Source organism: Thamnophis elegans, chromosome 7, assembly GCF_009769535.1.
Source record: "Thamnophis elegans isolate rThaEle1 chromosome 7, rThaEle1.pri, whole genome shotgun sequence".
Classification (NCBI taxonomy): Eukaryota; Metazoa; Chordata; class Lepidosauria; order Squamata; family Colubridae; genus Thamnophis; species Thamnophis elegans.
In genome coordinates this window covers 53,238,106-53,253,758 of record NC_045547.1, presented here as the reverse complement: position 1 = coordinate 53,253,758, position 15,653 = coordinate 53,238,106, and positions in this window count along the sequence as shown.

Below are 15,653 nucleotides of genomic sequence, written 5' to 3'. Positions count from 1 at the left end.
TATCCCCAGAAGACAGCTGTAAAGACTATGGGGGAGGGTGAAAATTGATCCTAAAGTTTTATTTCTTTGCTTCCTTCACAGAAATTCATTGTAAGATTTCTTTCTTGTCTCATTTATATTGTAATCAGTTTCATGTATTCATGTAAGAATTGTATTTGTGAATGACTAGCACAACAATTTTGAACATCTTGGATTTATGTCTGATAGGAGGGAAAGTTTGTCCAAAATGTCTGTATTTTCTGTATTGTAGAAGCAGCTACACACACACACACACACACACACACACACACACCAAGAAAAAAGAGGGAGAGAGAGAAGAGCCTATTCAGAATTAGATTGAAACTATCTCCTCCACACACAGTTTTTCCTAGGTTGATTTTTGCCCCAGGCACAAAAACCTGGATTGCACATTAGCTAAACTCAATTTGGCCTCACTAAAATAAGAGCCAGGGCAGGTTCAAGAAAACCTGTCTGAAAGCTCATATAAGGTGATATCTGATACTAATTGGCATGGAAAATTGGATACTGTAAATTTCTTTCCAGAAATTTGTGCCCCGGTAGCTAGACCTTCATGGTTGAAAGCTATCTGGGAGCCACTGAAGAGATCCTTCTAGTGTTTCTCTCAATGCTTCTTCATCAGAAAAATTAAATCTCCCTGATCTGACCAATTTTAATCTTTTGTCAAAACGTGCATTCCACTCACATGTTTTGAAGAAAAAACAAAAGGAAGGGGAGTATGTGGGAAATTTAATCTGACAAATTGCTGACTTCAAATTGATGAAACTGGCAAGGTAGTGGCCGATCTCACCGCAGACTTGCGGAAATTGGTACACGTACCCATGCAAAAATGGACAGGATTAATGGATGATGCAGGCTTCCTGGGAGGAATTTTTCGCAATTGGAAACAAGCCGCCTTCATGGCAGGCATAGCGCTCCTAGGGTTTCTCCTTTTGCCCTGCTTAATCCCAGTGCTCCGAAGCATCATTCAGTCCACAGTAGAAAGTATGACACAGAGCAAAAACATTAACACAGCAACCTTTGACTCGCAACACAAAGCCCTGCTAACGGCCTTCTCTGATGAAGGACCAGAGGAAGACATACTCCTTTCTGACTCCTCAAAATTTAAAACAAAGGAGGAGATGTTGCAATGCATAGCTGTGCCGGAACACGTATACAACAGCAGTAATGATTAACCATAGCATTAATTAGATCAGTAAAACAAACTGTTTACCTCTATCAGTAAAGCAAACTGTTTAAAACAAACTGTTTAATCACAGACTCTTAATTATAAGCGTTGATTAAATCAGGGGTTACAACTGATTAACTCTCAAACTTTAATTAAGGATTAGAAGTTTGCATGCTGGTAAAAGATTTATTGACTATGGGCATTCTTTAGGTCTACATGGAAGTAAATGAGTTACCATATACCATAGACTTGTACAACCATGATTGGTCCACATAGACCATGTGAATCCACCCTTTCCTTGTGTATGCTCAATAAAAGAGGCCTCTGGATTCTATTCCGTGTCGGCCCATCCCGAGAGAGACCTACCTCCGAGTCTTCTTTCATCATTGGCTTCACGGGCGACCCGCGGAGAAATCGCACCTGATAATATAATTCCCAATTTGGTAGTCCAAACCCTCCTCTAGTTCTTGTCTTGTAACATTTTAAAATTGATTCTTGCTTTCTTCGCCTGACAAATAAATTTCATTATTATTTTATTAAGATTTTTAAAATATTTTTTCTCCAATTTTATCGGGATTGTTTAGAGGTAGACATCATACATTTGATGAGTAGCTGTTCCAGTTTTTGTTTTTTTTTCATAGGCATAGCCAATTGCCCAGAAAAAGCACAAAAGGAATAAGGTGTAGTAGGGAGAGAGTGGCAGTAGCATTTTGGTAATTGGTGCTTTGTAACTGGTTCTATCCCACTTGGTAGCTTGGGTATGTTTACCTAGCAACCATTTTGTCAGAGTGCTCACATATCCTCAAAATGGCAAGTTTGTCATCTAAAATGAAAACATTGGGATTTCTATGTTAGTTCTGTCAAATAACAGAATTACTGCAGAATTATAGATTAGAAAATCTGTACCTCATCCTACAAATATTCTAATTGTCAAATAGCTATATATATGCAACAATGAAGGATTTTATTCTAGTACAGGAAACTAAAGTATTAACCACCCATAATTTAAACATATACCATCACTATTAGTCACAGAATCATGAAAAGTCAGTTTAATATACTTTTCATGAACCCTTTATTTTTGCAATTCTATGACAGAAAGGGAGATCAACAAAGGCGAGACTAAATAGTGGGAAATACTTTGGTCCTCAGCAGTTTGTTCTTGGAATATTAATAGGGCTACGACTAATGGTGTTTAGGCTTAGCCTTGGAATGTATTGTTTGGATACAGATCCAAAATGCAACTGGACAAAGTTTCAGTGATGCCTCTTTGAAGCTATTCCATGAAGCAACTTGATCCCCAGTTCTAAAGATCAAAGCTCTCCTTTAAAACTGCTCCACAAAGCAATGTGATTACACACTTTATTTCACTCTGACCTTACCTAGGACTCTGTGTATTTGCTGCACATCTGCACAACTCCTGGCATTTCTAGTGAACTACTGGAAGAGCTGGAAATTATCATAGCTTCAGTGAGACAAACTGTGTGACAAGGTGAACAGCACTGCCTCCATAACAATGTTTCTCTGAGATGGACTTGCAACTACATTGAAGAAATCTAAAATCTACAAAGCTGTTATTTACTGGGTGTTAGACAAATAACTTGCAGGTGTGTGGATGTTTTTAAGACAACTAAAAGGAAAGATCAAGACATGATGTCCAACTATCACAATTCATAAATAATTTTAATATTCAAGTTGAGTGCATCCCACTGTCTTGAATAAAACCATACAATTAGACTCATTGAATTCTCTTGAAAGGTAGAACATTAAGAAATAATTCCCTGTTATTGGAGTGTTGTTATATTCTATAGAATAATGTCTTGGCCATGTATTCTTGGATTGTCTATCATGACCACATCTGGGGACACAAGGAAATTTGAAAAGATTACAATTGGGGATGTCTTGCTCTCACAAAGCAGGATCACTTCTAGAACTTGTTTCCTCATTCCTGGGCAAATGGACAGTTTGGACGATTGTCCAAAGTTCACAGCAAGTTCCTACTTTCCATGCACAAGGCTCACAGTTAGCTTTTGCAAACCTAGACTGCTCTCAGAACCCAGTTCTGCTCAGCCTAATGAGAAGGATAGCAGTTAGGATTTATAGGAATTCCAGCTATAAAGAACAAAGATAATGCCAAAACAAGTGAGGAAGTTATAGATGTCTCAAAAATAAAAGTTAGATTATAAGAACTATGCAGAAGTAAGCAAGCTCATCCTTCCTATTAAAAGCTACTATATTTTCCCAATTCAGACACCAAGGAAAACATTGGGGGGGGGGGGGTTGTACACAAATCTACAGTATTTATTCACATTTGAAGGTCATGGCAACTCAAGGTTTAAGACTTAATGCCTTGTCTTCCAGCCATCCTTCCTCAGGCTGAGGAGCAACCCATCTATATTGAATCCAAGAATGGCCACCAATGATGGTAAGGGGCAGAAGACACATTGCTCCCTAAAGGGAGAAGCTCTCTCAGGCAACGGGGTCGGCGGAGCTCGTGAGGAGATCCCCACTCCTCCAACAGACTCCAGCGTTCCTCGCGCCCGACCCCATCGCAGTCTCAAGGCGGAACACATCGACACACCCCTTGTAGCCCTGCGCCGAAGAAGGTACTTCTGACAGCTATCCTCTGCCCAGTCAGCCCGAGAGCCCTTTCCTGGCGGAAACAAGGAAGAGGCGAGGGAAGCCCGCTGGCCTGCCCAGTCGCCGCCACGAGCCAAGGTGTTCCTTAATACCGAACCGTTCGCCCCAGTCTGGCTTGAAGCGCTGTGGCGCCCGCGACGTATCCGCCGTTCCTGGAACTTTTCGGCGACCCCTCCTCATAAGCGGGTACTTTGCAGATGTGTTCGTCTCGCAGAATATCCAGCCGTGGATATTCTGAGGCTTGGTGTCCAAGCACGCCTGAAAGGCAGCAGCTTGACGACGGCGAACTGACTCAGTCACGCCTGCAGATTGGCCCCTACTTTGGGGTCTTCTCGCTTCGGGGGAGGGAATTAAAAAGCAGTGCGGGTTTATTTTCCTGCGGATCGGCTGCAACCAGTTTGAGATTGCTCGCCCGTTGCTTACACTTAAGCCACGAGCGAGATCTGAAGGAAGTTTTCTAGAATTAGTGGGAGCTGCAAGGGACTGTATCCAGCAGAGCTGTTAAATGCACTATGTATAAATAGGCGCGTTTAATCATAAATCTTCAGAATTTCTTTTCTTGATACAAATCAGCCCCGAGTTACCCGTCACCATGGCGTCGTTCCTAGCATTGGCCTTACTGCACGTTGTTCTCACTTTGCCCCTCTCTCACTATATTGTGTCCCTCCACCCCATTTCAATGTCCCCCCACTTTCTTTCCACCCGCCCGGTCTGCCTTTACAGATCGGCTGCAACGCTTCGCCGGAACGAAAGCTCGGAAGGATCGCTCCGACGGCGTGCAGCCAGAGGCGTGTGTGTGATAGAGTAGGGGCAGTGAAGAAGCTAGATGTATCCGAGGCACCTTTTCCTCTCCCGCGCGTCACCACCTCCTCCCGTTTGCTCTCGACGTAGCTGCCATCCGCCTCAGCCACCCTCCCTGGCGGGACGGTTTGAAAAGGAAAAGCCAGCGCGGTGTTCTCCCAATGACGCGCAGCTGCAGGTGGCCCGATACGCCGGAGGGGAATACTTGCCGCTCGAGAAGATCGCTTTTCCTACCTGGAATTCTGGTGGCAAAAGGCAGTGGCTTTGGGGGTGAGCTTCAAGTACCCCTTCGGGAGAGCTTTCCGGATACGTGCCGAGATATTGTCAGGCGCGTATGGTTACCGGAGACCCTTCGGACCAGAAGTTCCTACTGCTCCGGGGAAGGAAGTGTGGACAGGCACCTTCCACCTCGCCCTTCTTTCTTTTCGTTCCTCCTTTTGACAAAGAGTCAAAGAGTGGAAATTTCCATCATGTGACTGGGGGTAGCATCCCCAGCCGCTCCTTCCAGATAGAACCCTCCCTTTCGGAAAATGCCCACCAATAGCAGCCGGCAAGCAACCGGAGAGGTTAAACAAAACATTTTTTTTTTTAAAGTGCTCGTCGTCCCAAGCTCAGGTAGCGATTTAGGGGGCTATTAGACATGTTAAAGAGTTGTTTTTGTTTGATTTTTGGTTTTGCCAATCCTCCAGGTATGCTCTGGAGAATCCACTCCAAAGAAAGCAACTGGAAAGATTCCATTTTGGGGCTCATGACTTGTATAGATTAGGACACTTTTCTTCATCTATGAGATTTTATATTTCCCCTTCTGCCACCTAAATTTTAGTCAAAGCAGACTATCCAAACTGAAGGTTGATTTTTTTTTTCTCCTTATGCAGGTAGTCCTCAACTTACAACCATTCATTTACAATGTATAAGTTACAACAGCACTGAAAAAATGACATGACTATTTTTCACATGACTGTTGCAGAATCTCCATGGTCATGTGATCAAAATTCAGACACTTAGCAAGTGACTCATATTTATGATGGTTGCAATGTCCTGGAGTCATGTGATCAGCTTTTTCCAACCTTGCGACAGCAAAGCCTGATTCATTTAATAACTATGTCAATAACTTTATAACTGCAGTGATTCACTTATCAACTGTGGCAAGAAAGATCATAAAATGAGGCAAAATTCACTTAGCAACTGTCTTGTTAGCACCATAAATTTTGGGTTCAATTGTGGTCATAAGTTGAGGATTACCTGTAATGGCAGCTGCCAAATTCAATACCTCCATAATACATCATGGACCGAAAAAGAGAGTTCCTATCTAGTTTCCATTTCCTTCCATTTCTGACATGCTATGGCAACCTTTCGCAACTTGCATTGTGAAGTGGTATATAAGTCTAAGTGCTATTGCTATTACAGTCATTATAAAAGGGGAAAACCACTGGCTACTAAATAACTTAAAAGACATTAAATGTCTGAATGTCAGCCTCTGCTTTGCTGCTTGCTTTTCGGCTGCCATTGAAATGGGAAGGGAGGGCATGGTATTTGGGAAGAGAATCATTCTGTGCTGGAGGACTGTTTATTGGGGGTTGTTCACACCATCTGTTTGCGCATGTGGAAGGAGGGGAGTTTCTCGCCAAGGCCAACTGTCCAGCATTCCAACCTGATGATCATTTTTGAAGATGTCTCCCACCTGACAGTTGGGTGAAATATGATTGGACTATGGACTGGGGTACCAAGGGGAGGGGAATGAATCATGTATTGATATCTATTGTTTTCGCACTCTTTTCTCAGATTCAGCTTTGCTTTGCTTCTCATCGTTTATAATCAGTAAAAGTACACTTAATTCTGAAACATGAGCCAAGGTGGCGCAGTGGTTAAATGCAGCACTGCAGGCTACTGCTAGATCAGCAGTTCAGCGGTTCAAATCTCACTGGCTCAGGGTTGACTCAGCCTTCCATCCTTCCGAGGTGGGTAAAATGAGGACCCAGATTGTTGGGGGCAATATGCTGACTCTCTGTAAACCGCTTAGAGAGGGCTGAAAGCCCTATGAAGCGGTATATAAGTCTACTGCTATTGCTATAGTTGAGTGGTTTCTTTCTTGGTTATTAAATGAAGGGGCAGTGACACTGAATGACCAAGCACATTTTGTATCCTTCATACCAATGGACTTTATTAATTATGGCAATTGTGTGAAAGAATTGGTGGATATAAACTAAATGATTGACATCGATTTTGATGGTTGAATTCAAATGTCTGACAGAATTACTGAATATCAAAAGAATAAACATGCTAATTTGTTAACTCTTGGCTGGGAAGAATTCTGAAATATACACATGACAAAACAGATGGAGAATTCCAAATTGGGAAAGACTACAGAAGCGTACCAGGAATACAGGAAGAATATAGGAAAATATAGGAAATATAGGGAAAATCCTATTTGTTCAATTTCCCAATCAAGAACTCCCACCTAACTCTCTTCATGGCCTTGCAGAATAACTTTTCTCTTCTCCAAGTTTGGCAAAATCCTCTTTAAAAGGATCTTCTGGAACACATTTGAGTTATAATACTAGATGGAAAAATTTATCCCTTTCCCCACATTCAATATTTTGCTGAATATTCCCCTATCTTCTTTCCCTCTGCCTCAGATAGATCCAAGATTTGTTTTTTTCCACCAAAAGTGGAGTTCCACTAGTAGGTAGATAATTGAGCAGGGTGATTCACCTTGCTGCCTTTGTGTCCGGAAGTTAGGCTTGCACAATCTTGCATATAATTCGTGTTTGTTTGCAAGGGCCCTTTCAGATGAGTAAAACTGAAAAGGTTTGGAAGTCTAAATTCTTTTGAATGTTTTCCCGTACTAATGTACATAATAACCCTTCTTCTGTGTGGATCGAAGTTTGTTTTTTTCTCCTAGTCAGTTTCCATAAAACATCCTCAGAATATACAAATAGCATTCAAATACTTTTTCTGAAATTAGGGAGCTACCTTTAATTCCCCCCACAATTCATATTGCACAGATAGAAATTTTGTCAGGTATTAAATTATTCTGATTCTTTATTAGTCTTTTATCTGTATTTTCCACAACATTCTGTGATCTATAACATTGTGAATGATCTTAGCTTTCCTATTTTTAAAATGAATATTAAATATTAATTAAATATTAATTAAATATTAATTAAATATTAATTAAATATTAATTAAATATTAATTAAATATTAATTAAATATTAATTAAATATTAATAGATATTAATAAATATTAATTAAATATTAATAAATATTAATAAATATTAAAATAAATAAAATGAATATTTTACCACTATCTGGAAAGACAAGGAATGGGAGGGGGATCCTACCCCCCCCCCATGGATGGGCTCTGGAGTCATTGCTGGCCGTGCAGAGCCTCGCCGCGGCTCAACACTGTGGAAAACATAGGCGCACGTGAACACCCCGCACAATTACAACTTCGGAGACTCTTGGAGGGAAGCCAGAGGCAGTGGAGCAGCCGGTCCCTCGCCCTCAGAGGGAGGAAGGGCCAGTTGGGAGAGGGGCTTTGGTCCTGCTTCCTCTGGTGAACGGGGCTTTACTGTCCTGCGGCGAAGATTCCGTCCCTCATCCTGGAGCCTTTGTAACGGCGGGAACTTGTTCTCACTCGCCTGGGCTTCTGCAGAGGCTTCCCTCTCTGGGGTTGTAATTGTGCAGGGTGTGCACACGCCTATGTTTTCCACAGCATGAGGCCACAGCCGGAAGATGGGGAATGCAAGGGGGACCTTCTGAAGGGGACCTGTCCCCTAAGTGGGCAGATGTGGTGTCATCGGTCTTGGGATGTTCTGCGGAGCCCCCCAGGGAAAATGCCACGGGGGATAGCTTTTTAACCAGGCGGCTGTCAGAGAGAAGAGGGCAGTGCACACCCGTGGGCTTGTGCAGAGCCGAATCCTCGCCTCCTGTTCCTTTTTCAGCTGCTGCACAAGCCCACATGGCATGTGATGCCCTCTTCTCTCTCATAGCCACCTCATTTCCAATGGAGGGGGTGGGGAATGCATGCATTTCCCCCCCTCTGCATGGATTTCACACCCCCTATTGGTAACGAGGCGGCTGTTGGCGGGGCAAACCTGGTGCAGACAGGCAGGGCAAGCAAGCGGTGACTGGGCGGGCAGGGGGAATGAGCAAGGGAGCAGACCATGGGAGGGAGCATTCCAGTATGCGGCCTCCGGAAGAACAGGTACCGGAAGACATGCTAAATTTGACGAACAGGTACGGGCATATCAGGGTGTACCCCCTGAAACCCTCCCCTGCTGCCCTGCACCCCAACTTAGCTCCTGCCTACAGGTAAGTCTTGCTAGCCCCCTCCTCCCCAGAACTTGCTGCACCCCCAGTGCCCACCGGGTTCACATCCTTCCCTTCCCCTGCCTCTTCCAGGATTCCCACAAACCCCATTTTGGCTCCCATGGGGCTTCAGGGAAGCCTGCTAGGCCCAAAATACGGCATGAGGTCCCCCCCTGCACCCATTTTGGCTCTCAGAAGGCTTCAGGGAGGCCTGCTAGGCCAAAATGAGGTGTGGTGGTGCCTAGCAAGCCTCCCTGCAGGCCCTGGGAGCAAAAATGGGAGAAAGAAAGAAATCCTCACCATTTGGGGATCTCCAAGGGCATGAATCAGAAGTCTGCAAACTTGGCAACTTTAAGAATTGTGGACTCTGCTGGCTGGAGAATTCTGGGAGTTGAAGTCCACAAGTCTTAAAGTTGCCAAGTTTGAAGACCTCTTGCATGGAGCTTGAGTTGAGAGTTTATTGAAAGTGTGGCTAGCTATCCTTGCTCAAGCTAGGCTGATCAATAGTGGAGCTCTAAGAATGCCAGATGATCAATGGGCATGTTCTCAGTTTCAAAATGTCTGGTTTTTCTTCCTTCTACCAAAGACCTTCTGGAGTTCTTCACAGGAAGGAAGGAAGGAAGGAAGGAAGGAAGAGAGGGAGGGAGGGAGGAAAGCAGGACGGAAGGAGTGAGGGAGGAAAGGGAGAAATTGGTAATGGAAGGTGAATGAGATGTGGATGGATGGATAGAGGAAGGAAGGAGGGAGGGAGAGAGAGAACAAGGAGAGGAAGGAAGGACCACAAACCTGGCACTAGATGCAGTTTCAGAGGATGCTTTGAAACAGCACAGCAATCCAGGACTGGAAGGGACTTCAGAGGTCATCTAGTCCAACCCTATGCTCCAGGAGGAGACCTTATATCATCTTGGTTATTTTGGTGCCTCTAACACAGAGGAGAAATTCTCAGAAATCCCGAAGCATTGCCAACCCCTAGGGAAAAAAAAACCTAGAGCAAAAACTTCATGCAGTATTAAAGAGAATAGAAAAGGAGGCTGCTGTGTATTGTTTAATGTACTGCTAAATTGGCAAAATGGACACCTAAATTGGCCATGCACACCCAGTCACATGACTGCCAAGCCATTCCCACCCAGTCACATGACTGCCAAGCCCCCAAGCCACTCCCATGTGGTCACATGACTGCCAAGCCACACCCACTATATAAGCCACGCCTACAGAACCAGTAGTAAAAAAAAAATGAAACCCATCACTGATACAGTTGTACATATAAACTTGTATATATCTTTACAAGTAGTTAAGGATTCAGTTCAAGAAAAAAGAGAACATCTGTATAGGTGGAGAGATGTTATCTGACAATTGAGTTATACCAGTTTTATCTGACCCAGTACCCTCCAGCCTACAAAATACTCATGATGCTGGAGAATTCTAGGAGTTGTAGTGTAAAATTGTAATCAACTAGCCAATAGGTGGTCAGTAGATGTCAGCACCTGACTGTACCATCACCAAGATTGCCAATGAGTGTTGTAGAATATTTGTTCACCATGACTTCTGCTGGAAATATAATTTTAAACTTGAAGCAACTAAAGTAATTATTCCAGCGTAGAAATTTATTTATTTGGAAAATTTATATTGCTGCTTACTCACTCACACAACTCGAGGTAATTTACAGGAAATAAAAACACAATATTTAAAAAATTAAAATAATAAGAAAAAAAATATAAAATAACCCCCACCTTGACAACATCACACATTCATACCAGCCATTTAATGGGCTCCAACCTGCTCAAGCACACTGGCAGAACCAGGTTTTCAGAGCCTTCCAAAAGAGTGTCAGAGTTAGGGCCCATCTAATTTCTGAAGGGATGATATTCCAGAAGGAGGGAGCCACCATGGAGAAGGCCCTTCTTCTGGGTCCTGCCAGATGTACAGTATTTCCTTAGGGGATGGGACCCACCACATTTCTTACCTCCCTGCTCTAGTGGGTTGAGTAGATGTGAATGGCAAGAGACAGTCCCTCAAATAACCTGGTCTCAAGCCATGAAGGACTTTAAAGGTGACAATCAGTACCTTGACTTGCACCTGGAAGCAAATCGGTAACCCATGCAACTCCTGCAGGAGAGGTGACACTGAGGTCTGCACAAAGCCTGCAGTCCACTGCATTTTGCACCAACTGGAGCTTCCTGATGCTTTTCAAGGGCAGCCCCATGTAGAGTATGTTGCAATAGTCAAGACAGAAGGTGATTAGGGCATGAGTGACCATGAGTAAGGAATGTTTCTTCCAAATTAGTGGAAGAATATTGACTATTACTTATTAACATATATTTACATTTCTGTCCAATTTCTATGAATGATATAGTCTAATGAGCTAATGAAAAAACTGGAAATAGCTTCTTTAAAAACCACTGTGGTAGAAAAGTAGAATTCAAATGAAAGTTTAGCAGTTATTCAGAAAGGGGACCAAATTCTCCGATTGCACTGTATAATCCTTCCAGTGACAATGGGACTGAATACCTGAAAGCAAGCCCATCAGTAAGTGATTCTGGCTTTTAAAGAATAAAATGTAACTTAGCTTCACAAGGCGAGAACGTGCACACTTTTGATAAGAACAGCTGTCATAACTTCAAACTGTATTTAATGCAGAGTGCACAGCCAGCAGAATTACTGGATATTTATTTTTAATAAGGGACTTCTTGAAAACAACAGACCCTCCTGTTTATATAATCTGCAAAATTGACCTTCTGTTTGGACATTCGGGATAAGAAGATATGCAAGCTGTCACTTCTCGGATCTGAAGCATTAACGTGATGGGTGATAATTGGAAAGGTTGCTGCTCCCTGGAAACCACTTTCCATGTTGACATGACAGAGCAAGAATGGATAGGCCAGATTGGAGGCATTCTCCATTGTAATTGATAGAATTTGATATTAAAGGCAATGGAGTGGTTTCATCTCTTGCAGTGTGCTCTGGAATTGGTGCTGTTTTCTATATCAGGTTTAATTTGATTGTTATAATACTCATATTTCATTATCCTGCTTCACCAGGGTCAAATGTTATAAAAAATTCATTTGATTTCCAGTATTTGATCATCAGACTGTCAGGTGCTGCTTCATTTAATAATCAGGAAAGAAACCACTCAACTCAATTCTTAGAATTAAGTGTACTTTTACTAATTACAAATGATAAATAGCAAGGCAAAGCTGAGTCTGGGTAAATTGGCGCGAAAGCAATGGATATCATGTATAATTCAATCCCCTCCCCTTGGCACCCCATTCCATAGTCCAATAATAATTCACCCAACTGTCAAGTGGGAGATATCTTCAAAAAACATCATCAAGCTGGAATGCTGGACAGTTGGCCTTGGCGGGAAACTCCCTTCCTCCACATGGTCAGGATGGTCAGGACAGCTTCTAATAACACTCCTCCAGCACATAATGATTCCCCTCCCAAATACCATGCCCCTCCTCCCCGTTTCAATGGCAGCTGAAGCAGCAGCGAAGCAGAGGCTGACATCCGGCCCCCCTCCAGAAAAGGGCGGTCACACCTGCAGAAACGAAAGAACACAGAAAAACAGACGAGACAACAAGACACAGAAGAGAGAAAGGGGAAGGGGAAAAGGAGAATTAGCAGTCCATACAAAATCAGGGCTTGTCAGAGTAAGTAGAGTAGAAATTGCGGAGCAGATGAGGAGCTCAAACACGGGATTTGTCAACCCATTCAGTGTGAGATGCGGGGAAGTGTTTCCAAGCCACAAGGTACTGAATACGATTCCTCCGTTTACGAGAGTCCAAAATCTCCTGGACCTCAAAATGTTTCTCTCCTTCTATCAAAAGCGGGGCGGGTGGAGGCGGAAGAGGAGTCCTCAACGGAGAAGTATGTGCAGGTTTCAGGAGATTAACATGAAAAACAGGATAAACCCGGCTGAGATGCTTAGGCAATTGGAGGTGGACGGAAACAGGGTTGATGATCTTGATAATGGGAAACGGGCTAACATATTTCGGCCCCAACTTCTTTGACTTCTGAGTCATTTGAAGGAACTTAGTGGACAAATAAACCCGATCACCAACCTTATAGTCATGGGGCTTAGACCGTTTCTTATCAGCCTGCCTCTTATGTGCGCGGTGTGCAGCATCCAATGCCCGGTGTGTCAAAGGCCACATCTCCCGAAGGCGATCATTCCACTTGGAGAGTGAGGACACTTGTGGTTTCTCCCGAGGAATCTCCGGAATGGGCACAAAATCTTGCCCGTATACCACACGGAAAGGGATAAAGCCCATGCTACTGTGCATGGAATTGTTGTAAGCCACTTCAGCATGAGGCAACAATTCCACCCAATCATCCTGTTGGTAGTTGATGAAACAATGAAGATATTGCTCCAGCACAGAATTAGTCCTCTCGCAGGCCACATTAGTCTGAGGATGGTGGGAGGAGCTTAAGCCCTGGGCAGAGCCAATCCGCTTCAGGAATTCTTTCCAAAATAGGGAGGTGAACCGAACACCCCTATCTGAAATGATGCGGTCGGGCACCGCATGCAAGCGATATATATGTGAGATGAACATCTTAGCCAGAGATTTGGTGGAAGGGATTTTGGAGCAAGGAATGAAATGAACTTGCTTGGAGAATAAGTCAGTAACAACCCAGATTACTATGTTTCCTTGACTCTCTGGAAGCTCAACAATGAAATCCATAGAGATCTCCTTCCACGGGGCCTCCGGTGAGCCACCGCCTGGAGCAATCCTTGGGGTTTTCCCGGAGGGCGCTTCGCAGCGGCCCAAAGAGACAACTAGCCACGTAAGACTCAATGTTTTTTTTCCACGAAGGCCACCAAAATTGTCTCTTAACCAGGTGCAAGGTTTTGACGAATCCAAAGTGTCCAGCCATGCGAGAGTCATGAGCCCATTAGAGGATGATGGCTCTAATGGACGCAGGGACGTATAATTTTGCACCAATCCAAGCCAATCCATCTTTCATGGTGCATTCATTCATGTGTTGTTGGAACCATTCATCCTTTGTAAGGGCTCCTTTTAGGTCAGAAATAAAGTCTTTCGTGACCTCAAGCTTAGACGTTGTCTGACTTTTAGTGACAACAGGAGCAGCCAGACTTCTTGTGGGAATGACAGGTTGGACCACACTGAGGTTTGAACAGTTATACTGCGGAAGCCTGGACAAAGCATCAGCCATAAAATTCTTCCCTTCCAGAATGTATTTCAAAGTAAAATTGAACCTATTGAAATGTTGAGCCCAGCGCATCTGTTTGGGAGACAGCTTCCTGGGTTTTTTTAATGCCTCCAAGTTCTTATGGTCAGTTCACACCTCAAAAGGGTGTTTATCGCCCTCTAGAAAGTGGTGCCAGGTCGTCAAAGCCCAACGAACAGCAAAAGCCTCCTTTTTCCAAATAGCCCAACGTCTCTCAGTGTCAGTCAGCTTGCTTTATCTCTGAAGAAGTATGTTATTACTTCCATATTATACTTAATAGGTATTGACAGATCTCCAGGGAGCCATATGGAATATCAAATCAAAGTACCTATGTATTACTTTTGGGTGGTAATTTTATACTCCAGACTTCCTTAAATTGGGGTTCTCCAGACAAATGAAAGGACAACTCTCAGCTCCTCTCAGTATACCTGTTGGGTAGTTGGAATTCCAGATTCCAATTTATCTGCATAAGTTGTTATATGTTCTTATTTACAGTGAGAAGGCAGTTAAATAGTCCCTTCTACTTCTATAATTCTATTATTCTCAGTACCATTGAAGTTAAGGGAATTTTATTTGAGTTGAGATACAGTGTTACATTTGCTAGATTCAATTTCTGGCAGGGAATATCAATAATTTAGGAGTTAATAAAAGTGTGTGTAAAACATAATAAAAGTGTTTCCATATGCATCATTGCTAGTTTTTCTGTTGTTTTCAGCAATTTAAATTAAAATTCATTTTGGGCTGATTCACAAATGAGGACACATCCTTTGACTACCCAACACTTATTGATCTGCAGTTGAAAGTTGCATTAAGCCATATGAAAAACATTATTGAAACTTGATAACTCATTCATATATGTAAATCAATCAGTGATCAAGTAAAGACTTCAACCTGAGAGCAAAACATTAACTTTATCAAATTGAGGTGCCAATCAGCATTGCTATTACCAAATACCAAAATTAGACTACCCTTTGTTCCTTATTTTGCAAGTTACATGAAAGCCTTTGTCCGTAATGAATATAATCCATGAGGGGGTTATTATAAGCCAACAATATAGACACTCCTCTTTCCCCATTCCAAAACTACTAAGAAGAAGGCCACCTTGTATCACCTGTTTTGCCAGTTGTGAAGAAGAGATATGGAATACTAACTAAAAATCCCAATGTGTTTTTGAGACACCTGTAAAGTAGATGCAAAAGGTCAGTTTAAAATATGCTTGTTCTTAAAATACCTCAAAGTTTGTTTTATTTTAATTTTATTCTACATAGGAAATCTGGGAATTCATAAGAATCAGTTTGCCACTAATCTAGCTCCAAAAGAGCAAAGCAAAATTGTGTATCAAAATAGTCCTGTTACTTCGTACAGTGTTTAATTTTTTAAAATGTATTTTATTTTTTAAAGGCAAATAATATATATATATATAGACATATACATCTAAATACAAAAGAAAAAGCAAAAGGAAAAACTAATATTGCACAGTGCAATATTAAACAGTACACCCCCACCCCCCGGAGACTCTGTTTT